Source organism: Cyprinodon tularosa, unplaced genomic scaffold (genome assembly GCF_016077235.1).
Source record: "Cyprinodon tularosa strain WSP-4 unplaced genomic scaffold, ASM1607723v1 ctg11, whole genome shotgun sequence".
Classification (NCBI taxonomy): domain Eukaryota; kingdom Metazoa; phylum Chordata; class Actinopteri; order Cyprinodontiformes; family Cyprinodontidae; genus Cyprinodon; species Cyprinodon tularosa.
The window spans coordinates 609638-624919 of NW_024037893.1; the positions used below are offsets into that span (position 1 = coordinate 609638).

The 15282-nt window shown below is 37.5% G+C and overlaps 1 long non-coding RNA gene across 4 annotated transcripts; it reads left to right on the plus strand.

Annotated features, from left to right (window-relative positions):
• The first annotated feature begins 6764 nt into the window (after positions 1-6764).
• Positions 6765-14730, plus strand: LOC119789739. Of its 4 annotated transcripts, XR_005281625.1 has the most exons (9): positions 6765-7189; positions 7764-7834; positions 7989-8068; positions 9314-9412; positions 10064-10116; positions 10418-10513; positions 11340-11455; positions 13548-13803; positions 13872-14730. It is a non-coding gene; the product is annotated as an uncharacterized LOC119789739 (long non-coding RNA). The 4 variants fall into 4 exon arrangements; XR_005281624.1 differs by lacking the exon at positions 11340-11455 and having other exon boundaries at positions 7764-7910; XR_005281620.1 differs by lacking the exon at positions 11340-11455.
• Positions 14731-15282: the final 552 nt, after the last annotated feature.

Genomic DNA, 15282 nt, shown 5'->3' on the forward strand with positions numbered 1-15282 from the left:
TAGATCTCCGTTGTGTTCATTTTCAATCATCTCGTCGTCCATACTACTATGCTAACGCCACCGCCACCAAGCTGCAATGATTTGCCGCGAATTAATACCGCCGAATCTGTCGATTCATCTTGTAGTGGTGCGTCAAATGCAACGTAGATTCCCATCCAATTAGACTGAATTTGGTATTTGTGAGAAAACGGCTCACCAGCTCCCGTCTCACGTCAGAGGAGGAGTAAGTAGATGACTTGCAAAAAGGTGGTAAGAACCAGCGGACAACAAAATTCCAGTTCAAAAGCGTGTAGCGGTTTATTTACTGGTGCAACGGTGAAGACAAAAAAAAAAACAAACAAACAAAATACTTTCAAATAAAGAAAACAAAACCGGCCATTGCAGGCAATACAAAACACTGACAGCCTCACAGCAAGCTGACTTTATATATAGTCTCTCTAAGCAGACCTTCAAGAGCAGTTTCTCCAACCAGTCTCTCCAAGCAGACCCCTAAGCCATTGGGAGTGTGCCCCTTAAATAGACCCACCAATAATCAGCCAATTGGGACAGCCCAACTAAACAGGAAGGGAAATCCCCAATAAAGCACAGTTAACATTGTAGAAAAAATGGAAAATGATATATGTTCATAACTACTCGCCACACTCCTCTATCATATGAAATAATAGATTTATTCTACATCGCAATAAGTCATTATTCTACAAAGATTGGATGGAGAAGAATATTTGGTCTATTATACACTTAATGGACACTAATGGTTACATATTAAATTACGAACAATTCTGTACAAAATATCAGTTCCTTCCTCCAAAAGATGAATTTACAAGATTACTTAACGCCTTGCCAGAACAATTTATTAATCAGATTCAAAATATAATAATATATCATCCAATTACCCCCAAACTACCCGATTTATCTATTAATGGAATATCAATCACTGATAAAAAATTCAATAACCACACAATTAGAAACTATCTAAATGAAACTTTGTTCCCTGGGAAAATAAATAAAAATAACATTCTTTGCAAATTTGAACAAAAATCAATTGAAATACCAAGAACTTTTTTTTTTTAAACTTCCTATACAACCAAAAGCTAAAGAAACTGCCATCTACCCATCAAAAGAACTACTAAGAATCCGTTTTAATATTGATGACAATAAATGCTCATTCTGTGAAAGTGATGTAGAAACTATAGACCATGTCTTCTATGAACGCAGTCAGACTAAAACATTTTGGAATTGTTTAGAAAGATGGATCAAATCAAAAATTGCACTCCCTAATTCCATTTCTAGAGATATGGTAGTTTTTGGAATACTATTGAAAGACAAAACAATAGAACTCTGTTGTAACCTAATTTTTTGTTTAGCAAAATTCTTTATTCATAAACAGAGAGTCTTGAGATCCTCCCCTATCTTTAGTATTTTTTTATCTGAATTTAATTTATATTTGACATCTCTTGAATGTATTGAATCTTACAAATACCTGACTGAAATACTAATGGAACTGCCCACTGATGTACATTAATCCTAACATATGAATCCCCTTGTCTTTATGTTATTTTATTGTATTATTAGCATTACTCACGCATTTTTTATTTTCCTCATCAAAGTTACTTTGTATTTTCATTCTGAAATCTGCCTCTACTATGCCTTCTATAGAATTAGAATTCTAATGTTCTTATTGCCTAACTTGTTTCTACCCACCTTGTTTAAATAAAGTTCATTAAAATAAAAACATTGTAGAAAAATAAATACAGACAATAGCATCATTCATACAAAAACATACATATTAATGAAATAATTTAACCATGCTAACATTACCAATTTACCTACTTATTACCATGCAAACAATTATTACATTCATTGAAATCCCACTTAACACCCCTGCCCCCTAATAGTCTTTTTCAATGCCCTGGGACAATGGATAAGAGACTGGCTCCGATGCGGTACGTGTTTCCACACGGACCAGTATGCTGACGGACTAAGGGAAGAGAATGTGTAATTTGACTGGGAAGTTTTATTACCGACTACGGAATGTATATTAAAGCTGTCGCAGTGGGTACCTTCAGAGTTTGCTACGCTGGTGAGTAAGTAAAGTGTTGAATGAAAGGTGACGTTGTAATTTCGGAACTAGTGTAAATTACCTGGTGAATTGTTTGGAACTGCCGCCGCCATGATGGCCGGTTTGTGGTGCATGCTGGGAAATGTAGTGAAGGATGTGACGCTGTGCGTGATAGACAGCGGCTACACTTTGGGAACAGAGGGGGAAAACGGCTCCGTTTTCACAGTGACGTGAAAAATAATAACGGTAACTCCATTAAAATGATTCAAAACTAAAGTAACGAGCCAATTTTTTAAAATGTAAGGAGTAGAAAGTACAGATATTTGTGTAAAAATGTAAGGAGTAGAAGTAAAAAGTCGCCATAAAAATAAGTAGTAAAGTAAAGTAAAAATATCAGAAAAATCTACTTGAGTACAGTAACGAAGTATTTGTACTTCGTTACTTCCCATCTCTGATGAGTTCACTGTACTCAAATGGCCTCCACAGTCACCAGATCTCAATCCAATAGAGCATCTTTGGGATGTGGTGGAACGGGAGATTCGCATCATGGATGTGCAGCCGACAAATCTGCAGCAACTGTGTGATGCCATCATGTCAATATGGACCAAACTCCCTGAGGAATGCTTCCAGCACCTTGTTGAATCTATGCCACGAAGAATTGAGCCAGTTCTAAAGGCAAAAGGGGGTCCAACCCGTTACTAGCATGGGGTACCTAATAAAGTGGCCGGTGAGTGTATATATATATATATATATATATATATATATATATATATATATATATATATATATATATATATATATACATATATACATATATATATTCCCCCCCCGATTTATTTCTCCATTATTTTTTTTTTCATTAAGAATAGCTTATTCCTTTTTCTCTTTGTAAATATTTTGGCCTGTGTGGATACATGTTTGTGTATGTTTTAAATGTGTTTGTTGTTATTTGGTTTTTGGTTAATTTAACTTCTATTTTCCTTTTTAAATATTTTGACTTGTGTCAGTTTTCTTCCCCTGAATATGTCCTTTCTATTAATAACTTTCCTTATGCTATACAGCTATTTTTTATTTTTTTATTTTACATTTTGGCTTTCCAAATTAACTAGTGTTCTTCAAGTTTTTTGCCACTGTCACACCACTATAGTTCTTCTTCTTTGGAGATAAGCCCTATTGTTAATGAGAATTTTCTGTGGCAGATAATTAAAATCCACTTTTTTATTCTATTCTATTATTCTTATTCTATCCCATTCAATTAACAACCTTCCTAGAAATTAAATTTGTTTTATTTACATTTAAACAAAATCTCTCATGTAGAAAATTTTTTAAATCCTTCTCTATAACCAACATTATCATTTCTGACCAGTTATAAAATTTACTTATATTTCATGGTAAATTAATTGATTCATTTTTTATCTTCTCTATCTGGTTCAAAACAGGACCCTGACTGGGTTCATGGTTATTCTTTTACCATAAAATATAAGTCAAATTAATAACAAAATGTAAGAAATATGTTGGGAAAAATGAAGATCAGTTATATTGATTATACATTTCACAATAATTCTTGGTTTTTAGATGGACACAAACAGCTTGAATTTTAAAACTCATATCCTAAATTGATGCCAATCCTTCAGCTTATATGATAATAAATGCTCTTGGTAGATTGCGACCTTAAACAGCTGTGGCTGACCTCCTGCATGAGGCTCAAAATGTCAGCTCACCTCTTCATCCGCAAAATGTCGGCGCACCAATCCTGATGCCTCAGCCCAGAGATTCTGAGGCCTGCAGGTCATATCTGCTTGTAAAACATCGCTTGTTAAGGTAAAACGGCCGTATACAACAGTTAGATGTAATGTAGAACAGGGAACAGAAATTATTTCTAGGAGCAGTAAAGGGAGCTGCTGCTCAGAGAGGTCAGCTGTTGCAGGGAGCTGCAGCAGTGCAGAGAGATGTGCAGGGGGGGACGATGCAAGCATTGCATGCACTCATCCTTCTCTTTCTGTGGGTGTCTGTATTTATGGGGGGGGGGGGGGGGGGGTTGTGGTTGTGGACTTATTTAAAGCCAGCAGCTCTGGGGAGTTTGGGACTGGTCTCCTCCTTGCGTGTTATCAGCATGCCAGTCGTTTAAGCAACAAGTGACACGGTACACAAACCAGCCTCTGCCTCCCTGAAGAGACCCTTGTCCCAGAATAGATCCCGGCCCGCTCTATCTAACTGATGCCCAAGAAAAGTTGCAGCCATCACGGCAACACCTCTCTGGCTGCCACGGCAACAGATAACAGCGTCAAACAGGATGACCACCCTCTGCTAAAGTGTTTGTTAAACTAGGGTTTGTGATGAAACACAAACATCCATGCTTTTTATTACAGAACAGCGTGGAGCAGAGTATTAGCACTAAAAGGATGAAGAAAAATACAGGCTTTATTTTATTTATTTAAAAATTAATCGGAAAAGTGTGGTGTGCTTTTGACTTAAAAAGTAAATTAACAGAAACAGGAAAACCAAAGAACAACAGGACAGTAAGGAGAAAGATGTGGAAGACGTTCTCAGCAGGGTTAGCCTTTAAAATAATAAAAACTAATATCTTACAGACTGATCAATTTATCATCTGAAATGAAATTAGTGAGAGTTTGATAAGACTTTCATCATACAAAGACAATCCATGCGGGACAAGAAGATCGTTATTCAGAGAAAAGGCTCAGAAATCTATGGTGATTCTAGAAGAGCTGCAGAGATTAACTATTATTTATAATCTCCACAAATCTGGCCTTTAATGAAGACTGGTATGGAAAAAAAGGCAACTACAGTTCAGGTCAAAATTATTCCGACTCCTGGCAGATTTAGGTGTGCGTTTATCTAATTTATTCTGACTTATTTATTTTGACACCAAGTAAAATCTGTAAACCTTTAGAAGTCACTGAGTCAGAGTCTTTAAATCAGACAAAAATTATTTTGCAAAGGGAGAGAAAAACCCTAAATCAAAGAGGTCTTTAAACTTCGTAGACCTGGAGCTCATCGTCAAAGTACCAACGAAAAAAGAGCAGAAAGTTGGTTAGAAATGATAAGATAATATTGATTGATGAAGTGGATTTTTTTTTTTTTTTTTTTTTTTGTCCATTCGTTTTTTAAGGGGGTATGAATAGTTTTCCATTGGTCATTTTTTCATCAACTGTAAATAAAAACCTGAATTATTTTACATCATTTTCACTTTTAGTGCATGTTTTAATATTTGTTTAATTTATATTTCAGAAATAAATTTCTTGTGGAATAGAAATAAATTGAAATCTAAATCTTCCCAGTGAAAAGTATCATATGAGGTTTAGGATCACTTTTTAGAACAATCTATTTACTTTAACTCTAATGAAAACCTGTAGTAGCACATTAAACTGATGTTCATAGATGCTCTCAGCTCTACATGGTAGTCTCTATAGATCTAAAGCTTGTAGAGACAAACCAAGAACATAAGGTGGTTCAACTACGGTAAGTGGAATCCAACACAAACCAACACCAAACCTTCCAGTAATTTTCTTGTAATCAAGAAAAAAAAGTGTTGTTTTCATCCTGCTCTACAATTATCCTCCTTTATGTTTGTCTGCCACAATAAATCCTTGTAAAATACACAGAGGTATGAAGTCTTAATGTAGCAAAAAGTTAAAGTTGAAGTGGGAGCGATGCTTTTGAGAGCATTTATGGTGTTTGTGAGGAGTCCAGACTGGTTCTGGCCCAGTTTGCATGTACGCGCATCAGAACCAGTCTCCCTATCAGGAATGCTGGACTCTGGCTTTGTCTATTCTGAGAAACTCTGGTCCTCTTCCCTCCCACTCTCTCACCCGGCTCCCACAGCAGGCACCAACCTCCCCCCCACCCCCCCACCCGACGCTGAAGGTCAGAGCAAAAACTGGATACACACATTTACAGCAACTATGGCCGAAAATGTTACATGTGTCTCTGTTGAAGTTAAATTTCCTCAGATCCATGTGTTACACTAACTGCTGCTGAAGCAGCAGAATGTCTCTCTTTGGTTTGCTGATAAGTAGAACAAATGTGAATAGAATACATTAATAATTCCCCTGCTGATGGTTTTAAAATGGGTGTTTTATGGTATTGATTTTACCTTGCAGTGATTCAGGAGCCTCGTGCCATGTTTCCCTCTATTAATAAAACACAGTGTATTTATAGTAACATGTTTAATGCCACACAGCTCCTGAAATAATCTCTTCTAAGGTTGCAGCCACACAATAGCAGCTCCTGACATCACAGACCTGCTGGAGCGTAACTCAGAGGGCAGCAGGCCCACAGCATCAAAGTCAAACCTCATGTTTGTTTAGGAGCTGCAGCATTTCAGGGGCTCTAAGCCTCCTGGATGAAACTTCCAGAGGTTTCTCATCCAGATCATTGTCTAAAATGAGAATGATGCCTGGTTAAAGTGGGGGGGGGGGAGATAAATCCTCTCTTACTGAGATGCTCTCAGGTCAATTCCCAGCTCTCTCCCACTCCCTCCCAGTGTGTATAGTACATGGAATAGCTGGGATACAAAAATAGCCGCCTTGGGGTTAGCGCTATGACAAAAACGTAGCTTTCCTTTTGTGTCAATTGAGACAGAGGCTCCGCACCAATGGGCTGCGGAGGAGGTGGCATATGCTAATGAGGGACAGATGTCCACTGATCGTGACCTTGAGGAGCAGACTATAAAGCGGGACACATCTGAAGGAGGTGTCACTGAGCGCGCTGCGTCTTGGCGTTGTTTGGACGCTTCCAGTTTTACGCGTTTTGCTTTGCGCGAAGACAGGCCGCGGGTTTTCTTGTTTTTGTTTGTTTGTTTTATGATCAGTTCAACAATTCAGAATCATGTTTGATCCTTTAAAATAACAGTTGGCGTTTTTGTTTTGGTTTTACGTTTTTATGGCACCATTTCAGTTGGTGATGGAGGGCATGCGCTCAGTGCGCACAAGCTGCCCGGCCCTTTCCAAAGCCGCTCCAGCTGTCCAAGGCCTGAACACTAAGAGCTGTTTTCTCAGCAAAGGATTTCCACGACCCGTGTCAGGCTCTAGGCTTCTCCACTTGGCCTCCACGTGGGAGAAGTTTGGGGGAGTGGATCCAAGTGGATCTTCTGAAGGCGTATCTCTCACGGTAAACCTCAAAGGGAGACTACTAGTTATTGGGCCTAGTTAGTAGTTTTATACGTGTTGAACTCTATCGTTTTGGTCTGAATAGTGCTACCAAAGATTGAAATGAGATATTTAATATTTATATCAGAGTTCTTCAAATTAAAATCCCTAAAACGGATGCAATGGATATTATTGTAAAAAAGAATTGCAATTAATAAAAAAAAAAAAAAAAAACAATATATGTGCAGATTATGTTGTCCACGTTTTATGTATATGTTAAGTTTATATAAATGAATCACTTTATACATCATATAACCTTTTATTCTATTTATATGTAATTTAAAATTAAGAAATTGAAAAACTAACTTAAAACTTCCAGATAAACTTATTTTACAATTGCTGTTTCAAAAATCATCTTATTTGAAAGCAAAGCCCTCTGCTGTGCGTTTAGGTTTAAAAAAATTAAGGCTGGAACCCTGAAGAACCAGGGGACATTAAAGCTAAAACTAATTGAACTCAGTGGGTAAATGTCCATTGTGCTGCGTTTATCCATCAGTATTTCCTCATCCTCCTTTATTCTGTATTCTTTCCCGCAGTGGAGAGCTCTGCCACAGACAGGGCCATTCTGACACAGCCTCATCTGAGCTGAGGACCCTGGACGATCCCTGTGAGTGTCACTGTTATCCCTTCCTCAGTGTTTCCATATTCCCTTCAGAAGCAGGATTAAATGACAAAGATCAGATGTGAGCTGGACTCATGTCAGGCTGCAGAACGGTTTCGGGTCACGTATCACAATAATCAGATGTCATGTTTCTTCTTAGAGCTCCTCTGATCTCTTCCGTTGTGACTGTGGATCCAAAGGATACGAGGAGCCACTGCTCTAAAACAATTTTTCTGTTCAGTAAGTAAAAAACACCAATTTAATGCAAACATACAGACAGAGCATGTAGATGTGCAAGAGGGTGCAGTTATTAGATTAAATGTGCACCGATGGAGTGAATATTTGCTTCTTGGTCTGGTTATGTCGTCTGTTTTCTGATGTCTGAACCACATTTGGCATTTTGGGACAATAGTTATATTAGGTCAGTTGGTTAACTAGAGGTTTATCTTGTTCTATAAACTTTTTTGTGTAGTAAATTCATCCTGACACTGCAAGACAATCCGACCCACCATAATGTTGACTAAACTGCCAAGACTGGATACAAACAACTGAATAAAAGAACAGGAGCATGGAGCATCTTATATGCACTATGGTTTTTTACATTTCAAAGAAGCAACCAAAGAAAAAAAAATCTGCCAAAAAGAAATGGTTGCTCAGGGTTGCTCACCATCTCCTGCAATTAATTTTTTTTAATGGTTTTCAATATGTAATTTTATCCTTTAGAAATACTCATCCCTCCAGTGGGGTCATCTTCTATCACATTGTTTCCTTTATTTAAAAACAGTTTGATGTGACTCCACGTTTTCATTTTTCCTAACATTTGTTTTTTGCTTTCTTCAACCTTTCATTTTTCAAGATACTTCCCATAACACAGAGCTTTTAAAAGTCTGTCCTTTCAAAATGTTCCTTTTTATTGCATTCAAATTAAAGCTTGTCTTTATGAATCTCATTATTTAAAATAAACTTTTCAATTTCACACATATTATGACTCAAAGAGGAGATTATTGCAAATAACTGGCAAAATCAAATAGAATAGACCCTTATTGTTTCTCGGTGGGAAAATCAGGTGTTAATGATTCACACAAAGCTATGTACTGTAAGCGAAAATGTACAACATTAGAAAAAAAAATGCACTTGATTAATGTGTATTGAAATATTACAATGATTTTACATAGAGCACTTTGGAGAACAAGACCATTAACGTAACAGAGGAAATAGCAAGGTTATTATGCAAAATAAGGAAAGCAGAAATGTGCTCTTCTATCCGTTTCCTAAAAGTTTATACACACATAGATATTTGAAAACATTATAAGCTCCAACAAATATACAGAGAATACACCTCTAGATCAATACTACTATAACAGTTTGGGTTTTCACATTCCAACACAAAATGAAATCGAGGAAACAGACTAAAGTACAATTAGCATTCATTTGCACAGAACTCATCTTTTTCTTACTAGATTTCAAGAACTTCTCTCTTCTTAGGGAGGATGAGGGAGACTGGCTTGTGGAGCAGGTGAACTGTTGAAGGAGAAACACCACATTTCTGTCGGACCTGAACTATACTCCCTGCTGATCTGCACTGTGAGTTAATTTATTTAGAAATTATAATCTTTATAAAAAGTTACTATAGAGAAACCATTTTAACATGGTATGGTATTTTTAATTTGTATTTATTTATAAGAGATGATGCATAATAATGAAAGCAAACGTGAGAATATAGTCAGAGCAAATTTTTTCATGTCTAGTTTTTCTGGATTTTAAACGATCTTTTTGATCTAATATGTCATAATATATGGTCCTAATTAGTAAGAGAGAAGAAAACGTCTACAGTAAAATTTGTCTGATTATTATCTCTTTTGCATTACATTTCAAGTTAATTTTATTCTTTATGTGGGTCTGCAGGATGAACACCTGTTTATTAATGTATTGGTCAATAATATATATTATAATCTATAATCATGATAGACTTTGTCTCTCTGATCAGTTATCGGATCTGTATCAAAGCCTCTGCTCTTTAGAGCAGCTGTGCATCATGTGGAACATAATTTTTGTAAAAAGTACAAAAAGTGTCCATCAAAGAAAAAAAATTATTGGTTTAGAGCTGCTAGATTATTTTTTTCTTGCAAAAATGTATTAGTTATAAGTTGTTTTTTCAAGAAAAAATTGATCATGTGTGCTTTCTTTCTAAAGGCTTAAAGAAAACAGTTTTAAATTTAATTTCTCCTTTTTCAGGCTTTAACCAAGCAGATCAGCGAAGAAGGCATCTTTATTTTTACTTTGACAAGGTGAGGCTCACTCTGATTGTGCTTCAGTGTTTGGGATGATTTTTGAGTCTGTCAGTATTTTGGATTTCTTGGGGAATTCATGATCATCATCGATCAGTCGGACCGGAGGCAGTTAAGACTTGCAGTGATGTTTAGGGCAATGTTCACATGAACATCACTTTAAGTCTGTGCTGGCTTCGCTCTCCTCAACTTCAGGGAGTTCCGAAACAACAGTTTGAATGTAATGACTTATTGGGCGTTTGTTTTTTACTTCATATAGTTGGATTTATTTTTGTTCATTTGTGACACTTTTTCTCTGCAGAATAACGAGACTGAGATGATCAGAGATCTAAGCAGCCTCCCTGGATGTCGTTAACAGCCGTACTGACTGGAAGCACAGGCAGGGGAAATTTGAGAGGTGAGACGAAATGAGCTTTCAGTAAACTGCGAACTAGAAGTCATCTGACAACAAAGCTTTAAATGTAGAGATGCACCGATTAGACATTTTGTAGATAATGCCGATTTCCATTGCCTTTGACTCCCAGCTTTAACCGTTTCTGATATTTTGTTTAAAAAAAATAAAAACTAAAAACAGTAAGGGGAGAACATGCAGCCCATTTATGGACTTTACAGTTTTTAATCAGTCAGAAAAATTTAAAGATTAACACAATTTACTTCACTTTTTTGGAGGAATATATCTCAGCCATTATCAAATTATTGATACAATTTAAAAGCCATTAAAGTTCTGGCTTTGCATCAATTCAGACACAAACTTCTCTTTTAATGTATTAAGGAAATATCTGATTTCTTATTATTTGATACGATGACTGATGCATGTTTAATTTAAGTAGAAAATTTGCTCAATAAATATCTAAGTTTAGAAAGTAAATCATCAGCATAAAATACTAGTAAATATTCCTTAATTAGTGTTAATAATTAATTAAATTAGAATTTCTGATTGTTGCAGTACCATTTTATTAGCATCTTTGGGTTTTAAAAAATATCAGTTCAGTATATTCCTGAGAAATTCATTGATTTAACCCAGCAGACATTCACAAAATAACTGAATAAATCTTTGCATGTTCATTAAAGTAATTCAGAATTTATTCAGTTTTTTTCCTCCTTCCTTTCCTTTTATGTTTTCCTCTTCATAAAGAGGAGCTGCAGGATGTCAATGCTAAAGATTCATGTTTTCCATCCCTTTGTTGTAAACGGTCTTGATGTTAATGTTCCTAACACTTCAGGGAAGTCCTTTACCTGCCGCTCCGAGGCCGGCCTCACGCTGCAGTTGCTTCTCTGATAACGCCGCGCTCAGCCGCCAGTGATACTCTACACCTTTGCGTTCACTCTCCTGCTGAAAGTATGACTGGCATGCAAGGGCAATGTCATTGGCGTGTGTGAGGCGTGTGCTTGTCCTTGTATGGTCACCCGGCATGTGTGTGGGCCCCGTTGTTGATAAGAACCCTGCTCCCATTCGCCCATGTTACTCTCACAGGTCTCGTCCATTCTCTGCTCTTTCTTAATTCAGACAATGCGGATGGTGTCCTCAGAGCCAGGTGCTGACATGTGTCAAGCAGCAGCTGCTCGGGGCCCTCCCTAAAAATACTAACCCCTCCCTGGATGCCCAATGGCCCCGGGCCCCTTTTGTCCACAGCGCCTGTACTTCTGAGCGGGCACATTGATGGGATGAGTGGTGGGTGACGGAGGATTAAAGCCGCCTGTCCGACAGAGAGCTTTGGTTCCTAAATAACCACAAACTCTCACCTTTGAGGGGCTCCCAATGCTGAGCCATGTTAGAAATGTAATCAGCTCCCCCTCCTTTACTCACCTCAGCCTCTCCAGCCCTCAATAGGAAGATTTGAGCAATATGCTCTAGGTTCCTATTTAGGGCTGTGAGAGTCCTTCCAGCTGGGATCAAATCAATCCACGAACTCTGTTTGTCTTCACATAAAACCAGCTATGGGCGTATGACTTCATTTGTAGGATTAGATATGAAGAAGCGGGTTGCAGCCAAAAATCGGGCACCAAGGAGAAGGCAATAAATAAACGGGGAAGTCCCGGATGAAAGTCTCTGACCTACTTGCAGGCATCTTTTTAAACTAAAAATAAAGTTCCTTTAACAGCCTGGTTGGATATTATGACGCTGTTTTCACAGAGAGGCCTGTTTTTAGTTACAATACCAGTCAGAAGTTTATACCAACTCATCCCTGGCAGGAAAGTTGTTCATTTGGGCCTTTTTGAACTGTCCCATGCGAGATAAAGCTGCACTGCGTTTCAGAAAAAATGCAAACTGTCTAAAAGGGAAGACTATATTTACCCACACCTAACCTCCAAGTGGATAAATGCCCATCAAAACTCTGCAGAGAAGTCATTTCATAATTCAGACTGGATTTTTGACCACCCTTCAGCTTAGTGCCGATAGTTTATGCTCGATTATGCGGCTTTTCAGCTCAGTCTGTCTAATCCTACCTGGGATGATTCTATATGCTCAATGTTAGCATGTGTTTAACTTAGAATGAGCGTCAGTCCAGGGGTCCACGTTTCAACCCATTATCTCACCCATTTGGTGTGATCCAACCCAACAACCATCAGTGAAAAAACCCACAGCATGATGCTGCCACCAAGGTTTTTAAATTGACCCCTTCTGTTATAGTGTCCCTACAGTTCCAACTGATTATCCTCTCTTCTATATCAAATTACTAAAAAAAAAAAAAGGCATCTAAGTTCCTGCTTTGCATCAATTTAGAGAAAATCCTCAATCAGACAAATCTGATTTCTTAGTTTAATTCACAAATTTTTGGTGCACGTTCAATTTAATTAAGCAGGACATTTATTTAATAAAATATGTTTACTAAATAATCATATCACCAGTTTAAAATTATTAATTTTGGACAGCATCACACATTGAGAGCTGTCATATGGTTCGGAAAGTTAAATCTGTTATTTCCTTTGATCATTAAATTGTTCTCCAGATTTTTTAAGCTGACAAATTTTAAATCTAATCCCTGGCCTGTTGACTTTCCAAATCAATTCGACTTAGTATAAGGATTTGGGCTTTAATCAAATTGAAAAAACCAAGCTGAAAAAAAAAAACATAATATGACCATGTACTTGCTTTTTACGGTTCCCACTGATTTACTACCATGTATTATCAGTTTAACCTGGAAAAGGTCCTTTCAAATGCATCATTTTACCCTTATTTTCATCAACACTATAGAGAATTATAGAAAATTAAGCTTTCTGGAATTAAACGTCCAAATTATACAGGAACAAATATTCCAATAGTTTTAGAAAAATGTGTTTTCTTCTTTGCAAAAGTCATTTTTAATTTTGAGCTGCGTTTAAAACTAGTAAACACTTTGTTTTTTTAATTCCTCATAGTATCTGGTGCTTGAAGAAGAATAGCTTTAATCAAAAATCTCCATTAATTGCTTTAATTTCTTTATTTCCAGAAATGTCCCACAAAGCAACCCTTTTTGGACCGTCGGCGGCGTCTTCAAAGAACTTAAAAGTAAAACGCCTGTTGGGCACTGCTGCATCTGAGCAAGAGCTAATCTCTCTGGAGGAGAAAGGGGGCGGAAAGCTGGAGGTCAGGGTCGGGTGGAAATAGCTGGAGAAGAAGCTGCTAATCAACACCAACTCCTCAGTAGGAAGCAGCAGACCCCCGCAGAGGATGAGGAGCAGATGGCTACTATAAGACTCGGACGGGTACGTAGACTGTATATCCCATGTTTGCAAATTTAAATCATTTTGACTTACTGGATGTTTTACCTCAGCAGGCTTGAGCAAAAACTGGAGACCCTGCAGGTTAATGAAATGATGGAGATTTTCTGGCCTTTGAGATGGACTGACTGTAAAAGCTTCTAGAGCTTCTTGGTGAGGCTACGTGTGAATTGTTCCTGAAGCTGAGGGAGGAGATGGGGGACGGATTCACCATGAGACTAAGAGGAAAGGCTTTCTAAGATGTCATCTCTGTGATTCCAACAGAGGCCAAAGCCTTGAAAAAATAGCCTGACTGTAAGCTTCAGCTAATATTCTAAATATAACCTCAGTTTACCTTCAGCTATCTTGAAAAAATTAACCAAAATCTTCATCGTCCCACCCCTCAGCTTCCAACAGAGAACCAGGACATCCACAGTAGTGTTCCATAGAAACCAGGAAGATCCATTACAAGGAACCACGGCTTCATTATGGAGTAAACTGGAAAACTATGAGATGACGACCATGGCGCCAAGTGTGGTGATTTTTAGATCAATTTTCTAACCAAACAGAATAGTTCACCTCTAAGGTGTGTTCATCTAATGCGGTTTATTCTTATCAAAGACGGGGCTGATGAGGATAAATTGGTCTACAAAGCGGCTCACGATGCTACAGAATGGAAGCGTATGACCTTTGGAGGAATCTTTTAAAATTAGCCAGCAGGCTTATAGGAACTAAATTTAGACGAGACTGGATGTGATCCTCTGCTGAAAATGAACTCACACAGGCTTCTCATGTGATGTCTCATATGGTGCTGTGGACACCGCTGCTAATATCCAGCCGGTGCATCATGGTTGGCCGAGGGATGCAAAGCGGAACACCAAACCTTTCATCACTGCAGACACGCCCAAATAAAGATTTTATGATTAAAAATCATGACTTTGTTTTTTTGTTGGAAATTGTTCAGCAAGATTCTCAAGTTGACTTTTTATTTTGTGTCAAAAACTTTGATATGACCATTAAAGGTGGGGCCAGAGGATAAGAGGTTAACTTTGGTTCCAGGTGTGGCTAAAACGCAAACGGATGAAAATGAAATTTCAACATTTTCCATGTTAACATTTTATTACATCCTGTACTTGTTGCTTTCTGTAGCACCTCAATGTTCAACCTCGGGAACAACACGTTGCAGAAAAATGCAGCTCCAATTTAAATTGCTTGGCAACAAGGAATTTAATCAAATTTGCCCAACTTAGTTGAATTAACTCTGCAACTTACTAAAAAACTTAAGTTGGATCAACTTGATTTAACGACCTCTTAATCGAAGCAACTCATTGAAGCTGGAGATGTATTTTCTTGTTAGAGTTTGAGTCAAACAGCCTGACTTTTCTTAACCAAGTCTGTTACAGTCATTTTTAAAGTTGTTATAGATAAAAGGAAAAGGTGTTTTTATTCATCTTTACATACGACAACCTAAAAAGTCAGAATATA